This window comes from Chenopodium album, chromosome 17 (genome assembly GCF_948465745.1).
Source record: "Chenopodium album chromosome 17, dcCheAlbu1.1, whole genome shotgun sequence".
In the NCBI taxonomy this organism is placed as follows: Eukaryota; Viridiplantae; Streptophyta; class Magnoliopsida; order Caryophyllales; family Amaranthaceae; genus Chenopodium; species Chenopodium album.
This window is the reverse complement of record NC_137850.1, coordinates 25,042,996-25,059,372: the sequence shown is the minus strand read 5'-3', so window position 1 is coordinate 25,059,372 and position 16,377 is coordinate 25,042,996. Positions and strand designations below refer to the sequence as shown.

The 16,377-nt window shown below is 36.7% G+C and overlaps 1 long non-coding RNA gene across 1 annotated transcript; it reads left to right on the top strand.

The window, feature by feature from the left end:
* The first annotated feature begins 4,690 nt into the window (after nt 1–4,690).
* On the top strand, nt 4,691–15,919 carry LOC145587705 (uncharacterized). The gene is made up of 3 exons (XR_014101377.1): nt 4,691–8,471; nt 15,359–15,478; nt 15,623–15,919. It is a non-coding gene; the product is annotated as an uncharacterized LOC145587705 (long non-coding RNA).
* Nucleotides 15,920–16,377: the final 458 nt, after the last annotated feature.

The following is a 16,377-nucleotide window of genomic DNA, read 5'->3' as shown; positions in this document are numbered from 1 at the left end:
GAATGTTGGAAACTCAAAGAAGCTATCCAAGACTTGATCGATGACAATAAAACTTTCGAGATTCTAGCCATCACAGAAGATCAAATATCCTTTGATCCTTCTCTCCTTATCACACCTGTAGGTGAGCCCATGATCAAGGTAGTCTATATAACCTCTATTGATGAAGTGACCATGATTGAGGAGCACGAAGAAGTTTTCTTAAACGATACCAAAGAAAACTCGTCAAGCCTAAAAGAAGACGTACATAAACTGCAAGACGTCATTGCCATGCTCTTGAATGTGGTAGAAGGCCTATCGAATCGAATGTCAGTCATCGAATAACGGTATCATCACCAGGACCGGAAGAATGAAAAGAAAGACCACCTTCTTTCTTCTTCTTCCCGTCAAGAACTTAAGGAAGAATTCAATGCTCCTAAGCCACGAACAAAACGGACCATTGAAGATACACACCAATAAATGACTTATAATGAAGCTTTCGACTATTTTCATGGTCGAAATCTCATTCATCCCATCGGTCCAATTCAAGACCCACCACCTGAGAAACGACTTTCCAACTGGGATCCAAACTCCTATAGCAGATATCATAGAGGCCATGGTCACACCACAAAAAAGTGCTTCACACTTAAGGATCGCATTCAAGATCTCGTTGATTCAAATTGCCTTCGTGTTCCTTCGGGCAACAAGAAGGTCGAAATCAATAACAATGATGGCAAGAGAAGGAAGAACGACAATCCTTCTTCCACTACTTCGTATCAAAATGGAAGTCGCATCGATAAAAATGCTTTAAAGGCCAAAGAACCAGAAAGAAAGTTCACTCCAATTAGGATGAGCTACAATATTGCCTTTGATTGACTCCTTGTTAAGGGACTCATCACTCCAATTGGGCCCATGCAAGATCCTCCTCCTGAAAGGAGAACACCTGAATGGAATCCAGACTCGTATTGCAAGTACCATCAAAGCAACGGTCATGCTACAAATCAATGTTACAAATTTCAAAATCTCATTCAAAACCTCATCGATGCAAACAAGCTTCCATTCCCTCCAGATGGCGAGAAGACCGAGTGATGATAAGCACAAAACACTAGGCGGGCTTCAACGATAAGATTCTATGATGTTTTTCTTCTTTTTTGATTTCCCTTCCCCTTAATAAGTCTAGCATAGGCACCCTTTGTCTTCTTTAGATTTATTTCATAGGTTTTTCTTTACCCTTTCCATTTTCAATAAAATGAGCATTTATTTTCCTGCATATGATCATTGCATTGCAAAAAAAAAAAAAAAAAAAAAAAAATAAAATAAAAATAAAAAAAACATGCCAAACTAAGCACAAGGTATACTAATGATTTGAAGCACCCTTGTAGCCTATCATATCACCTTATCCTTTCAAAAATACATAATCCTTTCTTGACGAACCAATTTGAGCTTCTTTAACGATTGGCTTTTCTTTTTTCAACCTACATCTACCTAGCCTTTGGGATGGGATGGTGTGAAATTTATGCAATTTTCAAAGAACAAAAGCTTGACTGATTTTTACAAAAAAAATAAAAAAAAAAAATTCAAAGAGCAAATAATAATAAAAGTGTAGAAAAGGGAAAGTGTTCCAATGTCTTTGATATAAACATATCTTTGATATGAACATGTCTCAGATTGCGTTTCTTATCGAGTGTTTAGTACCGTGCCTGAGAAACATGAATGCCAAGTGAGTGATAAACCGCATGATCGAGATTGTCCACACTTATCTAAACAAAATAATAATAAAAAAAATGCAAAAGCAAAAAAAAAAAAAAGAGAGAGCAAAATATAAACAAAAGAGAGTTCAAAAATGAGAAATCTCAAGCATACAACTATAAAGATTCAAAAGCAAGGTTGCACACCTTGGGGGCTTACTTAGGGTCTTGATCCTTTATCCCTTCTTCTTCAACCTTTAGCCTAACCGCATTATAACCCTTCAAAGACCTCTTTGAGGTATACACACACTTATGCGAGGTTCGGCTAGAGTTACGTTCGGCCTGATTCCTAACGAATACGTAGGCAACCTCACATTAAGGTGCGACCGTAATAAAAATGCATTTAAATTCATACATTATCATATCAAGAGATCTCCAATGCTTATCCCTATCAATTTAGAGCTAGACTTGGAGGCTTGATCCTTACATCATTAGCCTACCCAGCCTAAGAGTCACCATCATTTGACTCTTTTCAAAACACTTTTCCGCACACTTAGCCCTTGCGGCCAAACTTTAGTGTCACTTTCACACACGTCATAGGTACGTGACCAAATAAACCTCCCCATATGAACCCTTTGTCATGAGATCTTAACACAACGTTGAAGCATGCCTTATCATATCAAAATCACTCATCACTCATCATTGCATCACAAAGTATGAAGCACTTAGCCTCCGCGCCTAAGTTACTGTAGGGAATATTTCAAGCCATTAACCCCAAGCTTGAACCCCACTGTGATCATACACTTAAGCATGGTGGCGTCCAAAGGGAAGGAAGCTAGATCAAAAGAGTCGCCAACAAGTTTTAGGAACTTATAAACCGTTCACAAGCTGATGATTACACCCCTTAACGATCCATGAGATCGTCAACTCCAAAAGGTCTTGAACCAAATAGGGTTCGGGGATGAAGGTACAAATCCAACCTAAAAGAGATTGAACCTGCCCTATAAAATAGGCCTCTACTTCATTCTTCTCGTATTCATGTGCGCTTTCTGACTAACATGCAGTCAACAGATTAACCTTAAACCTGTTTATCTATGTTGGTTGAACTTAATGCACAAATAAAACTATTATTGGTGATCACTTGAACTATAATCATATTAGCCTAAACAAGATTATTAATTATCTTATTAAGCGCGATTAGAATAGAATGTAAGAATGGAAAGCATGTAGAGAATGGAATGCATGTAGAGAATGGACTTAAACACTAGTGAGAGTATGTGACATGCTTTGACTCTTGTGTATGACCATGGGATTGAGTGCCTAGACTTAATTAAGGACTTAAACAAGGCTAAAGCCATTAACAAATTAATTAAACTGATTAGCAGACTGTTTAATTAAACTCGTTGTGATGACTCGAGTAAGAATCTGGACTATCGCCGAAACAACAGAATTGTCGCCACAATTTGAAGCTTGTCGCCAAACGACAAATCTGTCGCCAGGCGACAAGTAGTAAACTGCGGCACCACAGCCCAAATTCCTGCGCCATTCCTGGAACATTAAACTGGGACTGTTTCCAGTAAGCTTACTTTAAGGGGACATGCCTAAAGTCGTAATAAGTCAGATTAATTACTTTATTAGTCTTTAATTAGTCTAATTAATTAATTAATTAATTAGACACAGTCCTTTTTAGTCATTAATTGGTTTATTTAGACTTAAACACAAGTCAAACAAACGGTTAGCACATATAAAGTATGCACAAGCAAAGAATGCACAAGTAGTTCAAATAGTCACGATATGATGCAATGAGTTTGCAACCTAACCATGGCTCTAGTTCTCTAATGTTCAGGATATGGGTTAGTTAAAGAGGGTCCATGGTTATGAGTCCGGATGCACCGCGCGGAAGCCTTACCTTTGGAAGGGTTGGCGCGAGTGGATGGGACCCAGCAAGTTAAAAACTTGATTCCACGGTTTGGTGGATTCACAAACTCGGATGTACCCGTCGTTGCCAGGAGCGTTCGATTGGGTAGATGGAGCGTGAACCCCCAGACGGTTATGTCCATATGTAGAACACATATGGGTTTCAGAAAAGTGAGAAAAACTCAATTAGGAAGTAGAATCGAGCCAACAGTGCTAGAAATGGTCAAAACAAGAAGGCAGAGTTCTGGCTCGGTATTGGAAGAACTTGGCGCCAGACTACAGGGACTGTCGCCGCAAAAGTGCCCCTGTCGCCAGGCGACAGAAAAACTTTACAGGCGACAAGCCCTATTTTCTAGACGCTAGTTCCTATATGCCTCAGCAGGTATCTACGTTCTTAGAATTTTCCAGATTTCGCAGCGTTATTTCAATTCTAGTTGTGAAAGATATTTCTCAAATTTCCTACGTGTAAAAATCCTATGTTTTTGACTCATTTCGGATAGTCTATCCAACGAGGACATTTTTTTATGCATATGACAATAATGCTAATCAAAATTACGCACATGAAATACTTAGAACTTTTCGAGTCTCATCCACTCATTCTATATCATTGCCGAAATAAATTTCAGGAATTAAAATAGAAATCCTCCCCAGTGGAGTCGCCAAAAACTGTAGGGAATATTTCAAGCCATTAACCCCAAGCTTGAACCCCACTATGATCATACACTTAAGCATGGTGGCGTCCAAAGGGAAGGAAGCTAGAGCAAAAGAGTCGCCAACAAGTTTTAGGAACTTGTAAACCGTTCACAAGCTGAAGATTACACCCCTTAACGATCCATGAGATCGTCAACTCCAAAAGGTCTTGAACCAAATAGGGTTCGGGGATGAAGGTACAAATCCAACCTAAAAGAGATTGAACCTGCCCTATAAAATAGGCCTCTTCTTCATTCTTCTCGTATTCATGTGCGCTTTCTGACTAACATGCAATCAACAAATTAACCCTTAACCTGTTTATCTATGTTGGTTGAACTTAATGCACAAATAAAACTATTATTGGTGATCACTTGAATTATAATCATATTAGCCTAAACAAGATTTTTAATTATCTTATTAAGCGCGATTACAAGTACAAATTCCCTTTAGGCATGCATAAAAGGCGTGATAAGCAATAATAATAATAATCATCAAGAAACATAATAACAATCATCATAATTATAATCATAATAACAATCATAATAATCATAATTATCATAATCATGTTAAAGCATAATATTCATAGCAAGATCCTAGGCATGATACTTACAAGATATCAGAAAAGAGTAAAAGGCACCCTAAACATGATACTAGAAAGCAATAAAGACATCCTAACATGATACTAGGAATTAAACAAATTTAAACATGCTTTCTACAAGAATAGAGCAACAAGATTACATACTTTGATGCCTCGTATCTCTTTCTAATAACAAAATACACGCGTTAGTAACTTCAAGGAAAATATAAAATCAAAACAATCAAATTAAATAATTGAAAGAGAGATTAGGGACCAAACCCTCAGAAATTATAACCTTTCACGTCTAGGACGAAGGCAACTTCGAACTTGGCTAGGTGTGTCTAGATCTCGTGAATGCGGAATTTTGTTTGAACAAGAGAGATGAGAGCATAGAGAGAATAGATAATTGTGAATTGATTGTTGATTGTAGATGATTAAAAACGGAGGTTCAGGACCCTATTTATAAGAAAACAGTCCGGAAATAGGTAGAATTTGATAAGGAGTAAAACTCCACGCTGTCGCTGCAAAACCGACCTTGTCGCTTGGCGACCGGGTCTGTCGCGTGGCGACAGTCTGGATTTCTACGCGCTTTCAACACGGAGTCCACATATGAATCAAAATCGATTTGTAAAGTCCGTATGAAACTAAAATCGTATTTTTCATAAAATAATATTTTATTCCAAATAAAACTTTACCAAAATATAATAATTAATTCTAATTCTATTAGGATTAAAGAGAATCCTCTAGAGAATTCTATAAGACTATAATTAATTCTAATAAATTTAGGAATAATAATTAACATTGGGCCCTCCCCTAGATCATTGGGCCGCATGTAAAGATCAAACCGGGCCCAGTATAGTATTTTGGCCATAACTTCCTCATTATTCATCGGAATTGGGCTTATAATATATCGTTGGAAAGCTCTTTTCAAACCCCATCCAACTACTCTATTATTGGACCCTTGTCGTGGACCAAACTAAGTTGGATTGGCTATTTTCATAAAATAGAGTTGTTTTCGAAATCAGAAAGAAAGAATTTAATAAAAACCAACCGCAACACTTGACCTTTCACACTTTCACCTCGTTCGATAATCATTCGACGCAAAAGGTATTCATCACTGGGTTTGGTTTTGGGGAGACACATTTGGGTGCTACAGTTACCCAAATACTTTCATCATCGAGTCATCAACTAGGATAGCCTTGGATGTTATAATCCTTGCACCATGAGATACAACATTAGCGCATACATTTGACTAAGTTCATTCAACATGCACTGCAAACTCTCAAACACTCACTTCAATTCTTTTTCGTGCCTTTCTTTTTCGGGAGAAAGTCGGTACCCTCCACAAAAATGACAAAATTTTTTTGATAAACACAATGCACACACGAGTCATGCACATTGAGTCATGTCGTGTTATCACATCTAATCGAGTCTAACATATGTGTAAAAACACATTAAGTCACACAAGAGTTAAACACACCAAACCTTGATTCAACCTCAAGTCAAAGAAATCACGGTGATTCAAGTACACTAAGCCTTAAGTCGACCCTAAGAAAAACACCAACAAAGTCTTTTGGCAATTTTTGATTTTACAGGATACAACCATTCAGCAAAACTCCTGTTCGCAGCCAACCGAACAATCTTAACATCAAAGCTCTTTTGTTCAGAGACGCGTGGACATATCATTCAAAGCTCTTTTGTTCAGAGACGCATGGACATATCATTCAAAGCTCTTTTGTTCAAAGACGCGTGGACATATCAATCAAGCTCTTTTACTCAGAGACGAGTGGGCATCCTATTGAAGCTCTTTTGTTCAGAGACATATGGACATTAATTTCAAGCTCTTTTGCTCAAAGACGTGTAGGCATCCTATCAAAGCTCTTTGTTCAGAGACGCGTGGACATCTCCCCAAGCTCCATTGTTCAGAGACGAGTTAACATCCCTCATCAAAAGCTCTTTTGTTCAGAGACGCATAGACATATCATAAAGCTCTTTTGTTCAGAGATGCGTGGACATATCATCAAGCTCTTTTGTTTAGAGACGCGTGGACATATCATCAAGCTCTTTTTCTTGGAGATGCGTGAGCATCCTTACAAAGCTCCATTGTTTAAAGACGAGTGAATATTCCTCAAGAAAGCTCTTTTGTTCAGAGACGAGTGAGCAACAACGGCGGCGAATCACGTCCAAAACATCAACAGCAGCGGTCTTCGACAATGTTCTCTATGATGTGGAAGATTTTCATAGCAAAAGTGAAGATGGCTACAAGCAGCGGTTTTCAGCGATATTCCCTTGCTTGTGGAGGTCGTCACAACAAAAATGCAGCAAACAAAATCGGTTACTCTAGAGACGTGTGCTCGACGGTGAAAAATACGTGTTTCTAACCCTCTTATCTATTTAATTAACAATAGTTAGCAGGTATCGCCATTGCAAGAATGATGTAAGATCGCAGAACGTTCTGAATCATTCTCCGTCCCTATCGCTACTTTGACTTTTGTTTTCGGAACTTACATTTCTCCAAACTCAGTCAAACTGGGGGCTTCTATAGACACCTGATTGTGTCTCCCAAAAAACCAAACCCAGTGATGAATGACTTTAACATCATTGATTATCGAACAAGGTGAAATGTGAAAGAGTCTCGTGAAGCAATTGTTTTTAATAAAAATACTTCTTCCTGTTCTCGTAAATATATATTTTCGTACCTTATTTATGAAAAATCTCCATTCTAGTTTAGTTTGGTCCATAATATGGGTCCAATAATTGTGTAGTTGGATGGGGCTCGAAAAGAGCTTTCCAATGATATATTATAATCCAAATTCCGATAAATAATGAGGAAGTTATGCCAAATACTACACTAGGCTCAAAATGAATTTTATATACGGCCCAATGATCGAGTAGAGGGCCCATTAATTGTTATTCCTAAATTCATTAGGATTAACTTTAATCATCTAGAATAATCTAGAAGGTCCTTTCAAGTTGTAGTGGAATTAGGATTAATTATTATAATTTTATTTTATGTTGAAAAGATAATGAATTTAATTTAAAATAAAACAAGTGTTTTAAAATAAGTAAATTTAATCTTAAATTAATGATAATTACGGAGTCTAATCGTCTAATTATATTAGGGAAAGGACTCCGTACAGTATTTTTGTCATACCTACGCCATCGCGTTGTGAGGAGTCTATCACGGCGCAATAGGCTTATCGCATCGCGATAGCTGTCGCATCGCGATAGAAGCAGTTTTACTACGAGTTGATTTCAAACAATTTTCTATCGTTCCGGATGTTTTTCTCTATAAATAGGGTCGTTATTCCTCATTTTAATTCACCAACAATCATCAACAATCATCTATTCTATTATATTCTTTCTCCAAAAGCTAGATGCTTGTTCTTTCTCCCTCTTTCTTAAGCCTTGCCTTTTCAAATACAATATTCCTCCATCATGAGACTAAGACACACCTAGCCAAGCTCGAAGTTGCCTTCGCCCTAGACGTGAAAGGCTAATAAATTCTGAGGGTTTGGTCCCAAATCTTATTTCAATTCTTTGATTAGATTTACTGTTTAATATTTTTATTGAAGTTACTAATGTGTGTATTCTTTTGATAGAAAGAGATACGAGGCAACAAAGTAAGTTGTTTTATTGCTATATATCTTTAGAAAGCATGCTTAGATTATTTTATTAATCCCTAGTATCATGTAAGGATGTTATTTATTGCTTTCTAGTATCACATTTAGGTTGCTTCCTATTTTCTTTTATCATTTTAGTATCATGTTAAGGCTAAAGCTTTGATTTTTATTGCTAAGTGACATAGTAGGATTTGTTATTAATCATGTTAGTATCATGCCTAGGATCTTGCTAATATTATGCTTTGATGAGAATATTATTATGATGATGATTGTTGTTATCAATAATATTATGTTGCTTGATATATTATTGTTATTGCTTGATCACGCCCTCTCTTGCAGGTTTAAAGGGAATTTGTACTGGAAATCACGCTTAATAAGATAATTGTTAATTTTATTTAGGCTAATATGATTTTAATTCAAGTGATCGTCAATAATAGTTTTATTTGTGCATTAATATTCAACCAACATAGATTAAATAGGTTAAGGATTAATGTATTGATTGTATGTTGATTGGAAACCACACATGAACATGAGAAGAAAAAAGTAGAGGCCTATTTTTAGGGCAGGTTCAATCTCTTTTAGGTTGGATTTGTACCTTCATCCTCGAATATCCAGTCATGGTTCAGGACCACTATGGAGTTAGCGATCTCATGGACCGTGAAGGGGTGTAACCTTCACCCTGTGAACGGTTTACAAGTTCCTAAAACTTGTTGGCTCTCTTTTGCTCTAGCTTCCCTCCCTTTGGACGCCACCATGCTTAACTGTATGATCATAGTGGGGCTTAAGAGTGGGATGCTTGAAATATTCCCTACAGCAGCACACACAAATTTATTGATGCTAATAAGGCCCTAAAACACGATTGCAAGGTTGAGACCATCCCACCCTTGTGAGTTAAGGTAAAAAAAGGGAATCAAGTGAAATGTAGTCAGGCCATTTGGGGGTTTTTCTGGAAAGTGCATGGAACATAATTCTAGGCTGATGTGTTCCTATTACCTCAAAGTGGCAGTGACCTGGTGCTGGGGATACAATGTTTCAGTCAATTGGGATAAGTGTTATAAGATTTTAGTAAACTCACTATGGAGTTTAAGCATGGAGAGAAGAGAATCAAACTAAGGGGTGCAAGTCCCAAGAAGTGGAGGATAGTGTCACCTAAAAAAATACACCAGCTCATAAACCAGGAGGGCACCCTTTCAATGATGCAGGTAGTCCTAGGGGATGCTCAGCTTTCACCATATGCAACTGCAGTTGACACTCTCAACTCTCACCCTTCTCTTACAGCCTTACTAGAGCATTATGAGGGAGTATTTCAGCCATTGACAGACCTCCCTCCAGAAAGAGAAGGGTTTGACCATGTCATCCCACTCAAAGAGGGCACTGATGATGCTATAAATTTGAGGGCTTATAGGTACCTAGCAATGCAGAAAGACATTATTGAAGTGATGGTGTTGGAGTTGTTGGATCAGGAAGTCATTAGACCCAATAACAACCCATTTGCAGCCCTATAGTCTTGGTGAAGAAAAAAGATGGCAGTTAGAGGATGTGTGTGGACTATAGGAACCTAAACAAAGCAACTATCAAGGACATATTTCCCATACCTATCATAGAAGAGTTATTAGATGAGTTAAAAGACACTCACTACTATTTAAGATAGACCTTAAATCTGGCTATCATCAGATCAGGATGCACCCTCAAGATGTGCATAAGACAGCTCTCAAGACTCACTTTGCTCATTTTGAATACCTGGTCATGCCTTTTGGCCTCACAAATGCACCATCCACCTTTCAATCCCTAATGAACCATGTTTTTAAACCTCTACTCAGAAAATGTGTGTGTAGGCGTCGTTTGAAGTGCGCCTACGTTTGAAGTGTGAATATGCTTGGAACTCATAGGAAGTGGGAATTGACATATACGATTAGAGACAGATTAGGGACAAGGAAAGTAGGGAGCCACCAACAAGTTTTTAAGGAACTTGTAAACCGTTCACGGATCATAAAAGGCAACCACGATAAAGGGATAACGATAGGCAACAACGATTGACCCGTGAAGGTTACACCCCATTAATAATCCATGAGATTACTAACTCCATATAGTGCGGAACCACGAAAGGAGGATCAGGGATGATGGTACGAAGTGAGTCATGGAGTCACATTCGCTCGTATTGGCCTCTACTCGATTCTTACAGTGAAAAGTATTTCCTCCGATCTAAAAGGCATACTATAGGGAATAATTTCAAGCATCCCACACTTGAGCCCCACTGTGATCATACACTAAAGCACGGTGGCGTCCAAAGGGAAAGAAGCTAGAGCAAAAAAGTAGCCAACAAGTTTTAGGAACTTGTAAACCGTTCACAGGGTGAAGGTTACACCCTTCACGATCCTAGAGATCGCTAACTCCATAGTGTTCCGGAACCATGACTGGATATTCGGGGATGAAGGTATAAATCCAACGTAAAAGAGATTGAACCTGCCCTAATAATAGGCCTTTACTTTATTCTTCTCATATTCATGTGCGCTTTCCGACTAACATACAATCAATATATTAATCCTAAACCTGTTTGATCTATGTTGGTTGATTATTAATGCACAAATAATTCCATTATTGGCGATCACTTGAATTAGAATCATATTAGGCTAAATCAAAATTATTAATTATCTTATTAAGCGTGATTTCAAGTACAAATTTCCTTTAATCCTGCAAGAGAGGGCGTGATCAAGCAATAACAATAATCTAATCAAGCAACACAATAAATTCACAACAAATATCATCATAATAACAATCTCATCAAAGCATAATACTATTATTAGCAAGATCCTAGGCATGATACTTCCTAGTTATAACTCGAAATTAGGCTTATAATATATTGTTGGAAAGGTCTTTTCAAGCCTCATCACCGTACACAATTATTGGACCCTGATTATGGACAATACTAAATTGGATTGGAAGTTTTTCATAAATAGGATACGAAATGAATGATTTTTTGAAAACAGAAATGAATTATTATATTAAAAATGGAGAGATTCACGAGACTCTTCAACATTTCACCTCGCTCGATATTCATGACGTGAAAAGTACTCATCACTGGGTTTGGTTTTTGGGAAGACACAATTTGGTGTCTACACATACAAACAAATATTCAATTTGCTCCAAACTATAATTATGCTAAATTGGTTGAATATTAATGCAACACATAATTCTAAAATATCGTTATCATTTTAATTAAACAACAAGATTAAAAAGTAACCTAAGCCGGTTGTCCAAATTATCTTATTAGGCGTGATTTTCGATTACATATTCCCTTTAACATGCAATATGGTGATCATAATAACAATAGAATAAATATTTATATTGAAATAAATTTAACAATAATCTCGTTAGTCAAATCAAATAATAATAAACCTAATCATGATACTAGCAATATTAAAATAAAATAAGTAATTAAATGAATTAATTACTCAAATTTCGCGTGCACCTTTAAATTGCTGCATCATGAATAAAATAAATTAAATAAAAATATAAATCAAATTGAAATTAAATTAAATTAAAAGTAGATTTGATTTGGTCCAAACCCTCACTTAATTATACCTTTCATGCCTTGGTTTAAGGATGGAACCTCGGGTCAAGTATGGACTCCTTGGAGTGCTTAGGGGAAGTATTATGGAAGAATAAGGAGGCTAGTGTTAAAGAGGGAGAAGAGAATGATTTTTGTGTGTAAGGAGAGAGAGAGAAAGATTTTTGGCACCCCAAAATTGCAGAAATCAGGTTTGTATTTATAAAGGAGACGAACAGGGGATGCACGGAATCCTAGAAGAGATAAGAGCCGCAGAAAAACACTAATTGGGCATCGTTACACGGTGTTGGTCACCATGACACGGTACGGGTCACCGTGACACGCTACAGTCCACCGTGGCACGGTGAAGCACACCGTGTCGCGGTGTATCATTTGTCTAAAAATGCATCTAGATTCATAAGCGGGTGAGAAAAAATGCGGAATAGACATAGGAAAGCACCGTGTTACGGTATGTGTACTGCGACAAGGTGCAGAATACCGTGTCACGGTACAAGGCACCGTGACACGTCATCTTGTGCCTCGACGCGACATTTTAACTGTTGCGCGATTTTTTTCAGTTATTTACGGGTTTTTAAAACTATGATAAATTTGATCCGTAACTCAGAATAAAGTATATAATATATCATTGGAAATCTTATCAAGTGTACTTTGCTATCCAATTAGAATCAGGTCAAAATCATTTGTAGATTTTAAGATATGACCATTTTAGTGAAAGGGTGTCGGTTTTGGGCCGAGTTTATTATTTTGCTCATATCTTCTTCGTTTTAAATTGGAATTGGGCTTATGATATATCGTTGGAAAGATTATTTCAAGGCCTATCCAACAAAATAATATTTGGGTCAAAATAGGGCTAAAAAAATCAGTTTCTCTCAGTTTTGTGATGTGGACACGAAAAGAGAAAAATAAGTTATGTTTAGCAAAATGGGTTAGGAATTGAGATGGTTTATGAAATGTATTGGGATTCAAATATGGATTAAGCACTCTAAAGACTAAATACTCGACCCACCCAATAACGGCGGTGAAAGATTATTCATCATCGGGTCTGGTTTTGGGGAGATATTTTTAAGTGTCTATAGAAGCCCCCACTTTGACTGAGTTTGTAGAAACGTCATTTTCGAAAACGATAGTCAAAGTAATCGATTGGGACGGAGAATGATTTAAGACGTTCTGTGATCCTAAATCACTCTGTGCACGCCGATACCTGTAGAAAAATGTTAGTTACACAAATAAAAAGAGAAGGTATAGAATGCTTATCTAGTGTATCAATGACGAATTTGTTCGATAGTATCTAACACAGTGTATCAGTGGCAAATGAGTTTGGTAGTTTTCTATGCCTGAAGAAATCCACCGGATTTGTGATATTTTCCATGTTTGAGGAATGTTTATAGATGATACAATCGCTGACTTCTTCATCTTGAGAGGTGGCAACGACCGACAATTTTCCATGCCTGAGGAAAAGCTTGTCTGATGATGAGATTGCAAGTCTATGTGTATCGAGAACCTTGCGTCGTGAATCGTCTTCACTTTGGGAGATGATCACTAAAAAAATGATGATGGTTCGATTGTCCCCGAACGTGGGCTGTAAATGGTTCGCTTGTCCCTGAACGTGGGCTGTAGATGGTTCGATTGTCCCCAAACGTGGGTTGTAAATGGTTCACTTGTCCACGAACGTGGGCTGTAGATGGTTCGCTTGTCCCCGAACGTGGGCCGTATATCGTTCGTTTGTCCCCGAACGTGAGTTGTAGTTGGTTCGCTTGTCCCTAAACGTGGACTGTAGATGGTTCGATTGTCCCTGAACGTGGGCTGTAAATGGTTTGCTTGTCCCCCAACGTGAGCTGTAAATGGTTCGCTTGTTCCCAAACGTGGGTTGTAGATGGTTCTCTTGTCCCCGAATGTGAGCTGTAGATTGTTCACTTGTCCCCGAACGTGGGCTGTAAATGAGACCTGCAAGATGAAATTTTCCAAGGGACTCGTATATATAGTGATTGACTTGACCAATATTAACTTGATATGACACAACATGTGTATGATTTGTGATTGTGTGTGTATAGTTTGAGTGTGTGTACAGACACAAGCAACCGAAAATGCAAAAGCAAAAATTTTCCGTCATTTTTTTCATGAGACGAGTGGAGGGTACCGACTTTCCCCCAAAAAAGAAAGACGTAAAAAAATGAAGTTTTGTTTTCACTCGATGAAAAATTTTGAAAAAGTTTTTGAACTTCCCCAAAAGAAAAGACGTGAAAAAGGGAAGAAGTTTTGAACTTCCTCGTTGAGCAAGACGAAATGAATCGTATGGATTGAATTTCTTGTCTTAAAAATAATGTATGCATGATGAATGTTCGTAAGGCAAGAGGCTAAGGACAATTACATCATGTGACATGATCAATGAATGCACTTAGGTCATGGAGCTAAGCATCATATACAGTGTAAAGAAACGATCTTGAACGTCACTTAGGTCTGGAAGCTAAGCATGTATATAGATGAAGTGATTGCTGGGTATTGCATAATGAACGTAGCTTAGGTCAAGGAGCTAAGCACGATATACTTTGTATGATCACAGGTCACTACACCAAAAAGTGGAATAAGAAACGCAATATACAAAACGGTTAGCTTAGATAACCGTTCTCTAGAACAATATAAAACGGTTTTCTATTACAACCGTTTTATATGTGAAAGAATATAGAACGGTTCACTACCCTAACCGTTCTTTATCATTTTTACCAAAAAAAATAATTAAATTTATAACATTAATAAGTTAGAAAACGGTGTTACTTACAACCGTTGTATATAGACTATATGATACCTATTTATGAGTTCTAGCTACCTTAATGGTCACCAATCGCCCTTTTTATATCAAATATTATCATTCTTATCATTTACTCCCTAATTCTAAGCTAAAAAAACCCTTAACTCTCTATCTTATTTCCCATTGCTGCCGTTGTTATTCTTATCACTAATTTTTTGCTTTCCTCTTCTATATTAATTTCTTAGAAATCATAAAAATTTCTACCAAATTTCATAGTTTTTGATCATCAGTTTCTTCGTTTTCCCCTTAATATCATCTTAATTTTTTGTTCTTATTTTCCCCCCTTTCCGTGCTTCCGATCTGGCCAAGGTGTGTGTTTTCCCCTTTGTTTATGTATTTTTTTTTTGTTTAAATCTTTGATTTATTGGGGGTCCTATACTCCTATATGGAATTAATTGTGCGGATTTGCATGTTTGTTGTGATTTTTGTTTAGATCTTGAGTTTTGTATTCCGATTTCGTATCTGTATTACATATATATTGAATTTAAATTGATGTTTGTGTTACATATGTAGGCGTGCAGCGATACTTCAAGCGAGATCTTGTTCAAGCTGTATATGAATTGGGATTATGAGGAATTTGATAAATAAGCTTTCATGATATGGACCTATATTACTCTATATCATCTGACTAAGGTAATCTCTTCATTTATAATTGTATTTTTTCCTCAAATTTCAGAACTTGAATTTTGTAGCGGTTTTTTTTTATATTGGATTTTTTTCTTTATTCAAATCAGAATGTGTCACTCAATCACTCATATAATTATGTTTGTTTTGTAGATTTACAACTATCAAATAAGGAGGGAATTGAAGATAAGAAACCAGACAATTGTGAAAGAAGATTGACAATTTTTTTTGTTTAATTTGTTCCTTTTCTTATGTTTTTTTGTATGATTCCTCTTTAATTTTAATGTCGTTGTTGCTTTCATACTACATTTGTTGTAAATATTGGTTTAATTTTTTTTTTTTATACTAAGTATATTAATTTGTAAGTTTTAAAGTTCAATTCAATTGTATTAGCTTTTTTTTTAATTAATAACAACTGTATTAGCTTTTAATTGATACTCGGGTACATAAGAAATTAAAATACAATTTTTTGTAAAGAAAATAACGTATACTAGCATTTTTTTATTTAAAAAAGGAGAGGATTAGAGAACGCTTATCTGTCTTAACCGTTCTCTTTTGTAATACAATATAGAACGGTCAAGCATACTAACCGTTCTTTATTCCTTCTTTATTTTCAGATTTTAGTAAGGGAATATAGAACGGTTATGTTTGATGACAGTTCTCTTTAGTCGAGTTATATAGAACGCTTGCATGAACCGTTCTATACACTTTATACATCGCTTAGCAGAAGAACGGTCCTGAGGCGTTCTGTAAAGCCTATTTTAACCGTTCTATAAAGCCTTTTTTGTAGTAGTGGGCTATTGATATATAAATGTTGCTAAGCACATTATGCGATGCATGAAACAATGAATATTGCTCAGGTCAGGAAGCTAAGCAAGTATACAATGTTTCTTTTAATTAATGTTGTC